Raw genomic sequence first — 11,639 nt, forward strand, 5'->3', positions numbered from 1 at the left:
ACCACAGCTGGTTCTGCTATGGGACAGGGTCAGGCAAAGAGCAAGCAAGCAGTAGTAATAGGGAATTTACTAGTTAGAGGCACAGACAGGAGTTTCTGTGGCTGCAGGTGAGACTCCAAGATGGTGTGTTGTCTCCTGGTGCCAGGGTCAAGGACACCTCTGAGCGATTGCAGGACATTCTTAAGGGGGAGGGTGAGCAGCCAGAGGTCGTTGTGCATATTGGTACCAACAATATAGATAGGAAAAGGTATGAGTCCTGAAATGTGAATATAGAGAGTTAGGCAAAAGGCTAACATGCAGGGCCTCAAAAGTAGTAATTTCAGGACTACTACCGGTGCCACGTGCTAGTGAGAGTAGGAATAGGAGGATTAGGCAGGTCAATGCCTGGCTTCAGAGCTGGTGCAGGGGGCAGGGATTTAGATTTTTTGATCATTAGGATCCTTTCTGGGGAAGGGCTGATCTGTTCAAGAGGGACAGGTTACACCTGAACTGGAGAGGGACTAACATCCTGGTGGGGAGATTTGCTAGAGCCACTTGAGAGGGTTTAAATTAGTTTGGCAGGTGGGTGGGATCCAAAGCAGTCGGGAGACAGAAGAGAAGTTTGAGGGCAGCACAGAAGTTAAAGCGAGCACATTAATTAGTAAAGGCAGTGTCCGTAATCCTAGTACAAGGCAGAGAGCAAGGGAAGTCCAGATTAAACTGCATTAATTTCAATGCGAGGCCTGACTGGCAAGGCAGATGAACTCAGGGCATTGATGATTATGTGGCACGAGGATATTATTAGCAATTACTGAAACATGGCTATGGGAGGAACAGGACTGGCAGCTTAATGTTCCAGGGTATAGATGCTATAGGAAAGATAGAACAGGAGGTAAGAGAGGAGGGGGTGTTGCACTTTTGATTAGGGAAAGCATCACGGCTGTACTGAGAGGGGATATATCCGAGGGTTTGGCCACTGGGTCTATACGGGTAGAACTGAGAAATAAGAAGGGGGAAATCACTTTGATAGGGTTCTATTATAGACCCCCAAATAGTCAACGGGAAATTGAGGACCAAATATGTTAGGAGATTACAGATAGCTCCAAGAAAAATAGGATGGTAGTAGTCGGAGATTTTAATTTTCCCAACATTGACTGGGACAGCCATAATATTAGAGGGTTGGATGGAGAGAAATTTGTTGAGTGTATTCAGGAGGAATTTCTCATTCAGAATGTGGATGGCCTGACTAGAGAGGGGGCAAAACTTGACCTCCTCTTGGGAAATAAGGAAGGGCAGGTGACAGAAGTGTTAGTGAGGGATCACTTTGGGACCAGTGACCATAATTCTATTGGTTTTAAGATAGCTATGGAGAATGATAGGTCTGTCCCAAAAGTTAAAATTCTAAATTGGGGCAAGGCCAATTTTGATGGTATCAGGCAGGAACTTTCAAAAGTTAATTGGGGAAGTCTATGGGAAGGCAAAGTAACGTCTGATAAGGAGCATGCTTTCAAAAGTGAGTTAACCAGGGATCAGGGTAAACACATTCCTCTTAGAGTGAAGGGCAAGGTTGGCAGAAGTCGGGAATCCTGGATGACTCGGGATATTGAGGCCCTGGTCAAGAAGAAGAAAGAGGCACATGACATGCATAGGCAGCTGGGATCAAATGTATCCCATGAAGAGTATAGGGGGTATAGGAGCACAGTTAAGAGAGAAATCAGGAGGGCAAAAAGGGGAGATGAAATTGTTGTGACAGATAAGGCAAAGGAGAATCCAAAGAGCTTCTACAAATATATAAAGGGCAAAAGGGAGAGAGTAGGCCCTCTTAAGGATCAACAAGGATATCTATGTGTGGATCCACAAGTGATGGGTGAGATCCTAAATGAATATTTCTTATCAGTATTTACTATTGAGAAAAGCATGGATGTTAGGGAACTTGGGGAAATAAATAGTGATGTCTTGAGGAGAGAAGGAGGTGCTGAAAGTCTTAAAGTGCTTAAATCCCTGGGACTTGATGAAGTATATCCCAGGACGTTGTGGGAGCTAGGGAGGAAATATGGGCCAAATGCAGGCAATTGGAATTAACTTAGGGGTTTTAAAAAAAGGCAGTATGGACAAGCTGGGCCGAAGGGCTTGTTTCCATGCTATAAACCTCTATGACTATAACTCTAACCCCAGACCAGTAGGTCATTGATGATGAGTTCACAGGGTTGAGCTGCAAAGAGTTGCACCATGCACCACTGGATGATTTCAATGCCAATGGAGATTCCATAGGGCATACGAAGGAAACAGTATCTTCCTACTGGAGATATGAACATAATGAGCTTCAGGGATTCTTTATCCAGCAGAATTTGCCAAAACCCACACTTCACATCCAACATGTCAGTTATAATCTGGTGAACAATCCTCATGGGATAATGAGGTCTCAGAAATGTCCCATTTAAGTGAATTGGGTGAATGCAAATCCTTTATATTTTTACTGCAGCTACCATTGCTGAAAGCCCTCTTTGGTCTCATCTGTGAGGGGCTATGACACCCAGTCTTACCCAGTTCATTGACTACTTTCTGTTTCATCGGGGAGAGGATGGCCTAGCAGTATTATCATTAGATTATTAATCCAGAAACTCAGCTGATGTTCAAGGGATCCAGGTTTAAATCCTGCCATGGCATATGGTGAAATTTAAATTCAATAAAAAATATTTGAAATTAAGAATCTACTGATGACCATGAAAGCATTGTCAACTGCCCTTGGGTACCTAGGGATGGACAATGAATTCTGGCCAGCTAGCAATACTCTTGTCCCACGAATGGGATATTGTTTGCTTGCACACCTCATCCACTGCCTTCCCACTAATTTCTGATCTTATCCCCATAATACATTAGGGAATAGGTGTGAAGTACCCACTAGCTCACCCATCTTTTGACCTATTGGGGCACTTGGGTGCCTTACCACTTAAGGATCTCACTCCATTTCAGGACCTCAATTCACCTCCACTGCCACAATACACTGGGCAGTGGAAGATGAGCGAGAGTGGAATGGCCATTTTTTCTCAAAGTTGTTGAAAGGGCAGAAGGAAGGGGGATGAACCAAGGCACTCGCATGAAATGTTACTCCCTCTATGTGCCTCCTCACCTGGCCTTCAAAATCTGCACTGTACCCCATCACTCCCCTTCCTAGGGTGCCCAATCCCTCCCCTGACTTACGTGTCTCTAGGATCCAGTTTGTTTTCTTTGTGGAGATGCTTGCAGTCCATGCAGCATGAACTACTGAATTCTGACACTAATTAGACTACAAGAACTAGACAAACAGATTGACCAGTAACTCTTGAGGGCAGGACTTCCTTCCACGGAAGGGCAACTGACTATTCTAATTGTGGGTTTGGGGGAGGGAGGGCAGCAGTGGGAGGGACAAGCAATACAACTTCAATGTCTGAGACTGCAGCACCCATGTTCAGCTATACCCTTCTTACTGTTCAGGTGGTGTCCAAACAGCCTTGCCTACTGCTTCAATGCCCACATAATGACAACACGGTGACAATCACCTGAACTGAGAAAACTCTTAATTCTAGTTCCTCCAGACCCACAATTGACTCCTACAACTTTAATTTTAAAGGTTAAGCCTTTTAATTTTGAGAAGCATTCTCACTTACCTTGTAAAGTCTTCCACCTTCATGACTTTCCCTGATATAGTCCTCGTCTCCATGCAGCTGTTGACATGAACAACAGCTAAATGCTGGCACCCTCCAAGAATATTGGAAACATTTCAGGCTTTTACATAGGTCCACAATGATGTTAATTGTCCTTATAATAGGCGCAGTTCTACAGCTCCCCCCTCCCTTGGGAAAGACAGAGAGGGCAGAAACAGAGGCATGACTTTGAGCTGTGCTATTTTGTAACTTCTTTTATTTTCTCACCTTCATTCTCGCCCAATCGGAATAGTTCAGCCTTTTCTGTCAGTCTTCACAAATGAACAGGATGATGCAGTCATTGTAGTTAAGCAGAGGGGTATGAAATGTTAGACCATTTATATAGATGATCTGGAGGAGGGAACCGAGTGCAGGGTGTCGAAATTTGCTGATGACACCAAGATTGGGGGAAAGGCAAATTGTGCGGAGGGTGTGGAGAGTCTGCAGAAGGATCTAGATAGGCTGGGCGAATGGGCCAGGAAATGGCAAATGGAATTTAATGTTGGCAAGTGCGAGGTGGTCCACTTTGGTAGGAAGAATGGTAGGAAGGACTATTACTTACGTGGCGAAAAACTGCAGCAGGCGACGGTGCAGAGGGACCTCGGGGTCCTTGTGCATGAGTCGCAAAAACCCAGCTTGCAGGTGCAGCAGGTGGTCAGGAAGGCGAATGGGATGCTGGCCTTCATAGCGAGGGGGATTGAATATAAAAGTAGGGAGGTCTTGCTGCAGCTGTATAGGGCATTGGTGAGGACGCAGCTGGAGTACTGTGTGCAGTTTTGGGCGCCGCACCTGCGCAAGGATATTTTGGCCCTGGAGGGAGTGCAGAGGAGGTTTACTAGGCTGATACCGGAGTTGAGGGGGTTGAGCTATGAGGAGAGGCTGAATAAACTAGGCTTGTACTCGTTAGAGTTTAGAAGAATGAGGGGAGATCTCATTGAGACGTATAAGATGATGAATGGGATGGATAGGATAGAGGTGGAGAGACTCTTCCCGCTCAAAAAAGACAGTAGGACTAGGGGGCACAGCCTCAAGATAAAGGGGAGGCGGTTTAGAACGGAGTTGAGGAGGAACTTCTTCACTCAAAGGGTGGTGAATCTCTGGAATTCTCTGCCCGTTGAAGTGATGGAGGCTGCCTCGCTAAATATTTTTAAGAAGCGGGTTGATGGGTTCTTGATAAAAGAGGGGATTAAGGGTTATGGGGAGAGGGCGGGAAAGTGGAACTGAGCCACGACAGATCAGCCATGATCTTATTGAATGGCGGGGCAGGCTCGAAGGGCTAGATGGCCTACTCCTGCTCCTATTTCTTATGTTCTTATGAAATCTTAAGGGATTTAACATCCATAAAAGTAGATGAAATGTATCCAAGGCTGTTAGGAGAAACAATGGCGGAAATAGTAGAGACTTTGACCATCATTTTACCATGCTATAAACATGGCTTGGAGGCATGGAGGACTGCTAATGTTGTACAGTTGTTTATAAAAAAGGAAGGGGTAGACTGTGTGATTTCAGGCCAGTCAGCTGTACCACAGGAATAAAGCACACAGTGTAGTGAAGTTCCAGCACAGTGATCCTTTATTTTACTGACTATTTTATTTTAAAACCTACAAGGACATTCATGAAAAAGAACTGCACTTTTTAACAACTGACCAGCACCGCCCGAGGCTCTAGACACATAGACACAAGAAAATATTCGAGAGCTCAACTCTTGATCTTAAATCATCCAAGTAGCAGAGTTGTTTGTAGAACAGCAGGACCAAGGATGCCTTGTGTCTGGGAAAACGATGGTTAGTGACTGCAGCAAAGAAACAAGGTTAGGAATCATCGTGCTCGTAGCATTCTTATTCCTAATTCCCTCGACCACGTGAGACAGACTACTCTGCCATCCAGATCACAAAGGATATCTTTCACACCCTGGGGCTTCACAGACTTGGAGGAGTTGGGGGTTCTTGGTCTTTAGCAGCTGCTCCAATTCCCTTCACTCCTTCTCAAAACCTTGATTCGCATTCTAACCATTATCTTTTAATTGAGTTTGTGTCTATATATGCCCTGTTTGTGAACCAAATCCTGCACTGATGAAGGAGCAGCGCTCCGAAAGCTCATGCTACCAAATAAACCTGTTGGACTTTAACCTGGTGTTGTGAGACTTCTTCTCCGAAAACACCGACAGAGGTTTCTGACTGCTCTATTTGTTACTCTTGCTCCTGTCTCGCTGCAGTTCACTGTACGAGAATTCCTGCTCTTTCTGACTGTTACCACACTCTCCTTTTCCTCGTGGCTTCTGTCCCCCATTCTCCTGACTATAACCCATTGACATCTGCCAGCAAAGTCCCAGCCAACAGACCTCCTTGATGGCTGCAGGGGACACCTCACAAGTACTCTCCAGGAGAGAATAAGTGAACACATCCTTACAAAGACATGGTGGACCAATTAGATCAGAGACTTGAGTATGATAATGATCCTTCATCCCCTTGTAGTACTGCCAAGAAGGTGGAAGCTGAAGCTCAAGTGATAGAATACACTGTTACAATATCACATTCATCCAAACACCAGTGACCTTCTCGAAAATACGTCTGCACCTATCACCAACCAAAAGTGGTAGTCTAGATTCTAGCAGTCAAACAAGTCCAAAACGAGATACAGAACCAAACTATTCTTCCATGGTGAAACACACTATCCCTATTGCTATACCAGGTCTGTTGGAATTTGAGGGAAAGCAAAGATATGAACAACTGGCTTTCTCACTGCTTCTGCCTAACAAGTACTGACAGAGATAGGAGTCCAAGATTATCAAAGTGCCTTCCAGTACATAAGAAACATGACAATGATGTTAATAAAAGAAAAATGTTACAACTTCTTTGATGAGTGAAATTAGGAAACACTTTGACTCACAAAGGGTAGTAGAAATTTACAACTGTATTCTACAAATGACAGTTAGGTAAATTATTAACTTAATAATTAAGTCTGAGGTTCACTGAATCCCTACAATGCAGAAGAGGCCATTCAGCCCATTGAATCTACACTGACTCTCTGACAGAGTATCTTACCCAGGTACTCTTCCCCACCCTATCCCTGTAACCCCACTCATTTATCATCCATCCAACTTACACATCTTGAGACACTGAGTGGCAATTTAGCATGGCCAATCCACCTAACCTGCACATCTTTTGGTCAATTGATTTTTGTGAAGAAAAGATGTTAATGGGGGTTTTCACAGTAACTTCATTGCAGTGTTAATGTAAGCCTACTTGTGACACTTTATATGATAAGGGGCAAGGGTGAGTAAATGGGGTTAGATTGCACATCAGTCGCGACTTTGTTGAATGGCAGAACAAGCTGAAGACACATAGAGGCCTATTCACATTCCTATGCTGTAGATACTAAATTGAGGGTATGGATAACACTGAAAAAGAATTCTTTAGAAAACTTGTCTGCAAAGCAATTAATTAGCAAATGAAAGTTAACATCAATAAATATGAGATGATACACTTTAGTAGGAAAAATAGAAGCATCACTTGCATCTTAGAAAATAGAAACAGAATGGGGGGGTAAAGAGTAAATGGATCAAAGAATGGTGATGAAAAAATCATTAAAAACAGCATCATGCAAAGCAAAGCTCAACTATATATTGGCAAATGCTTAATTATACATTAAGATTTATTTCTATCCATATAGAATTCAAAAGTAGTAAAGTTACATTAAACTTGCCTTGGACTGTTCCGACTGCAGTTATACAGTTCTGGTCTCAATGCAAAAAAAATAAATAGAAGCATTGGGGAAAGTGTTTGGCTAATTTCCTTTTGGAAGCATCTAAGCTATTGAATAAAAAAACACAAAAAGTAGGAGGAGAGGACAAACAGATTGTCAAGTCTCCTCTGTATTCTAGTGTTCTTTAACGTGTTTAGGAGAAGTAGAGCATTGTGAGGTTATCCACGGGCTTGTGGTACAGTGAAGTATTGAGGTGACCGTCCTTGATGGAGATGTGTGTGTCCAAGAATGCAACCGATTCTTGGATCTTAGAAAATAGAAAATAAACTCGTTAAAGAAGTCATCCCCTATAGACAAGTCCTCGTATACACAGGATCTGCTCAGATGAGCAGGATTGCAACAGACACCTCGAGACGCTGAAAGATGCCCTCATAGGAACAGGATATGACATTCGATTCATCAATCGACAGTTCTAACGTGCCACAGTGAAAAACCACACCGATCTCCTCAGAAGCCAAACATGAGACATGGCAGACAGAGTACTCTTCGTCGTCCAGTACTTCCCCGGAGTGGATAAACTACAACATCTTCTCCGGCGCCTTCAACACGTCGTTGATGAAGACGAACATCTCTCCAAGGCATCCCCACATCCTCACTTCTTGTCTTCAAACAACCGCACAACCTCAAACAGACCATTGTCCGCAGCAAATTACCCAGCCTTCAGGAGAGCAGTGACCACAACACCACACAACCCTGCCACAGCAACCCCTGTATGATGTGCTGGATCATTGACACGGATGCCATCATCTCACGTGAGAACACCATCCACCAGGTACACGGTACATATGCTTGCAACTCGGCCAACGTTGTCGACCTGATACGCTGCAGGAAAGGATGTCCCGAGGCTTGGTACATTGGGGAGGCCATGCAGATGCTACAACAACAGATGAATGAACGCCACATGACAATCACAGGCAAGACTGTTCTCTTCCTATTTGGGAACACTTCAGCAGTCACGGACATTCAGCCTCTGATCTTCGGGTAGGCGTTCTCCAAGGCAGCCTCCATGACACACGACAACGCAGAGTCACTTAGCAGAGACCGATAGCCAAGTTCCGCACATATGAGGACGGCCTCAACCGAGATCTTGGATTCATGTTACGCTATCTGTAACTCCCACGACTAACCTGGGCTTGCAAAATCTCACTAACTGTCCTGTCTGGAGACAATACACTACTTTTTAACCTGTGCTAAACCCTCTCTCCACTCACATTGTCTGTACCATTATTTTGTAAACTGAGTTTGTGTCTTTATATGCCCTGTTTGTGAACTGAAATCCCACTCACCTGATGAAGGGGCAGCGCTCCGAAAGCTCGTGGCTTGTGCTACCAAATAAATCCGTTGGACTTTAACCTGGTGTTGTGAGACTTCTTACTGTAGAGCATAAGCACCAGCACAAGTTAGTGAGTCCAAATTGACTGCTTTTGTTATGTATTTTATGTAATTCTATGTAACACCTTCATCTCTCACTTCAGTGATGCCAAACTTTAGCCTTCCTTGTCCCTTTATTCATACCTTTGTTATCTTCAGACTTGACTATTTTAACATATGTAATTGGCTTCCCACATTCTACCTTGCATAAACTTGAGAGCTTCGTCAGTGATAATTGCGCATCAATTATGTTTAATTATGCGTAGGTGGAAGGTATAAATTGGGGTTTTACTTGAACATTACTCACTAAAACTGGAGTGTAGGTGAGTTAGGGGGTTTATGACTGTTAAACTGAATAAAAAAGTCTCACCAATTCCATTTTTCATCAGCAGGCTTTCTTGAATATAACTCAACTTCCCTCTTCTAATGCATCATGTTGTATCCAGCTATCATTCCCATGCTGTCTGACCGATATTGTTTTCTGGTTAAGTGACTATCTCTGCTTTTTGCCATCTCCTTCCTTCTTTAAGCTTCTTTGCTTTAATATTTCTTTATGTGGTTTGCAATCAAATTTTACTTTGTAGCGTTTCTGTGAAATGCCTTGGCACAGAGTTCAAAAAACAAGTTGGGGGGGGGTGGGGAGTGGTGGTTTGGTGGTTGTAATGGGAACATTTGCCACAGAAATCTCACAAATAAACTCCTGAGCACTACTGCCTCACAGCGCCAGGGACCTGGGTTCAATTCCTGGCTTGGTACACGGTGTACATGTTTTTATTCAATTGCTAAGTTGTTACTGGTAGTGTTGTGGTTATTGATGTGAAAGTTTCTACCTCTTTGACATGGACTACGTCACCTTATTTAAGTCTTGCCACGGGATATGGGACGAACCATCTGATGTGGTCTGCTGTTTTCCTGGAACATACTCTGTCTTTGCATCAAACTTTGTGATCCTGTCTGAATCATACTCATGGAGGCATTCTGTAGAGTATAAGTGCACCACTGAAGTCTTGTGGTCTGTTACTATCTTGAAGTGAAAACCCAAGAACATGATCTGTAAACTTTTTACAAATCCATGTATCAGCTAATGCTTCCTTCTTTATCACTGCATATCTCTGTTCAGTCTTTGTCAATGAACGGGCTGCTTAGTGAACTAGTTTACATTTTCTTTCCATTTGCATCTGAAAGAGCACAGCTCCCAATCATGTAGCAAAGATGCACCTGCAAGAATGATAGTAGGTAGCTCTGGGTCACAGTGAGCTAAAATATCAGCTTATATCAGCTTATTTTTGATTTTTTCAAAAGACCTCTGTTGTGCTCCTTCCCAGCACTATGTATTGTCCTGTTGTAACAGCTGACATAATGGCTCATTGATGACAGCTACTTAGCACAAGAATTTTGCAAATTGGTTTACCAAAGTCTGGAACTCAGTCACATTCTGAGGAGCTGGAAGTTCCTTGATTGACTTTGTCTTCTGTCAACTCTGACCCTGCATGCACCCACAACATGCCCAGGGAACTTGATGGTCAGCAGAAAGAAGTCCTGCTTCCTGTAAATGTTGTAGCACAGCTCACACGTTAGTGTTATGTCCTATGTGAGTGGATTCACAGATCAGGACATCATCCATTTGATATACAACTCCACCCAGTCTTGCTCAGATACTTGACATTGACCTTTGGAAAATTTCTGGAGAAGATGTGACGCAAAACAAAACCTCCCAAGTAGTGTAATGAAGGCTGTGAGCAACACAGACACTTAATCAACCAGTCGTTGGCAAAAAAGTGAAGACTTGTGAAGGTTGAACTCTCCTAATTTTGCCAACCTCTTATCCACAGATGACATAGGTTCAACTGTTGTATTCAGTTGTGTAAGATCTATGCAAATTCTGACAGATCCATTGGGACCATTCCAAGCACCAGCTTGGTGAAATAACCACTTGCTTCAAATCAAATTAGTTTCCCTCTTTAGCTTTGGCAAGAGTGGATGAGGAACTTTTCTGGGTGTAAACAGGCACACTGGCTTTATTTCTGGATGTAGAGTGATGTGCTATGTTCTTTGCAGCTTTCCTTGTCCTGTGAACAGCTGTGGAAATTCAGCTCTGAAATGTTTAGACTGATCTTCTCAATTTTCCAGTTCCTCTGTTCTGCAAATCAGATGTAAATTGGTACAGACTTTCAGAATCACATACAAGATTTCAGTGTTTTTTTCTCTTTATAACGAAGTGTTGTATTCAGTTGTCCTATGTTCTTAATGTTCTATTACTTCTGGCCCATGTAAGTTTTTGCATGGTTGTCATGAATGTGCAAGTAGGTTAAAAGCCACCAGCATTTCCAAAGGTATTTCACAGGATGTAAATCCTAATAATGAGATTAGCAGTTGTTGACAAACCAGAAGAATATATCATCCTGCTAATAGGAAACTCTTTGGGTAGATGATTGCAACATCCAGGGAAGACATATATGTTCATCTTTTAGAATTACAGAAGCTGAGGGGACAGACAGCAAATACATGGAGAAAACCATTAAAGGGAAACATTCGTATAATTGGTGACCTTTCTGTGGAAGCAGGGAGGCAGATTCCATCTGCAGCCTGTGAGCTGGTTCTTGCCAGCAGACCAGAAGCAAGAATGCAGAAACATTTGTGGAGGCAGTTAAAACCATATCTTTGCTGAACCAAGAAGAGATTTTCCCAGAATACCTCTTCAATCATGCACAGTGTGATAATTATAAGCTGTCTTGACTTACAGATCTATTGGATTGGTGTTGTTAGGGAAGAAGGAAGTTTTGAAAGAGTTCAAATCTCATAAATGTACTTTGAATCAAAAAGAGTGTGAATGTGTTTCAT

The sequence above is a fragment of the Carcharhinus amblyrhynchos genome, chromosome 2, assembly GCF_965287045.1.
Source record: "Carcharhinus amblyrhynchos chromosome 2, sCarAmb.v2.hapA, whole genome shotgun sequence".
Taxonomy (NCBI): domain Eukaryota; kingdom Metazoa; phylum Chordata; class Chondrichthyes; order Carcharhiniformes; family Carcharhinidae; genus Carcharhinus; species Carcharhinus amblyrhynchos.